The following is a 1,309-nucleotide window of genomic DNA, read 5'->3' as shown; positions in this document are numbered from 1 at the left end:
TCATAGAAATAGCTTGTAAAAATATTCTTGCAAAGGCTGGGAAGGTGGCTCATTTGAGTAGAGTGCTTGCCTTGCATGCCTGAGGCCCTGGGTTCGATTCCTCAGCACCACATAAGCAAAAGAAAAAAAAACCGAAAGTGCTGCTGTGGCTCAAGTGGTAGAGCGTTAGCCCTGGGCTGAAGAGCTGAGGGACAGCACCCAGGCCCAGAGTTCAGGCCCCACGACCGGACCCAAAAAAAATTCTTGCAAGAGACAGACAGACAGACAGACAGACAGACCGATACTTAGGTAGGTAGGTAGGTAGGTAGATAGATAGATAGATAGATAGATAGATAGATAGATAGATAGATAGATAGATAGATAGATAGATAGATAGATAGATAGATAGATAGATAGATAGATAGATAGAAAAATAAAGTATATAAATAAAATATAGATGAATAGAGGGTATCTTAAGGTTCACCTCAGGATTCTAGTAGAACGTATACTGCCTGGCACAGAATTACGTGCTCCTGTCACTGGAGGAGTGCTACGCGTTGAACAGGACGCAGCGCTTTGTGAGGAGAGACATCTGCAACCGGGAGGAGCATGTGCACTTTTACAGCGAGGTTGGGGAGTTCCTCGCGGTGACCGAGCTGGGGCGGCCGTACGCCGAGTATTAGAACAGCCAGCAGGAATTCCTGGAGGACATGCTGACGACGGCGGACACCATGTGCAGACACAACTACAAGCTGGACGTGGACTTCACAATGAAGCTCCGGGTCCAGCCTAAAGTACACGTGTCACCGTCCAAAAAGGGCTCCCTAGAGCACCACAACCTGCTTGTCTGCCACATGACAGATTTCTACTCAGGCAACATTGAAATCAAATGGTTCCGCAATGGCTAGGAGGAGGAGGATGGGGTGGTGTCCACAAGCCTGGTCCACAATGGAGACTGGACCTTCCAGATCATGGTGATGCTGATGATGACCCCCGAGCAGGGAGACCTCAACACCCCAGCCTGGACAGTCCTGTCACCATGGAGTGGAGGGCACATTCTGACTCAGCACGGAGTAAGATGTTGAATGGCGTTGGGGCCTTTGTGCTAGGGCTCATCTTCCTTACAGTGGGCACCATCATGCGTGTGAGGAGCAAGAAAGCTCCACAAGCACCTAGATAAGTTGGGTTCCTGCTCTGAACTGAAAGACTAGATGTGCCTCAGATCAAGGATTGTTTTCTGTTTCTTTAGCCTCAGAGGCTGATTTGGGGAGGAAACCCCAGCTTCCTCAAGAAACGTTGGTGCAAAGTAATTGCTTTGAAACTAGCCTTT

General features: G+C 48.7%; 1 pseudogene; it reads left to right on the top strand.

Moving 5' to 3' along the window:
* The first annotated feature begins 500 nt into the window (after window positions 1–500).
* LOC106002976 lies at window positions 501–887 on the top strand (annotated as a pseudogene).
* The last annotated feature ends 422 nt before the right edge of the window (window positions 888–1,309 follow it).

This window comes from Dipodomys ordii, unplaced genomic scaffold (genome assembly GCF_000151885.1).
Source record: "Dipodomys ordii isolate 6190 unplaced genomic scaffold, Dord_2.0 Scaffold1000042960, whole genome shotgun sequence".
NCBI classification, from domain to species: Eukaryota; Metazoa; Chordata; class Mammalia; order Rodentia; family Heteromyidae; genus Dipodomys; species Dipodomys ordii.
The sequence above is the reverse complement of the archived record's forward strand: the minus strand, read 5'-3'. Positions and strand labels throughout refer to the sequence as shown.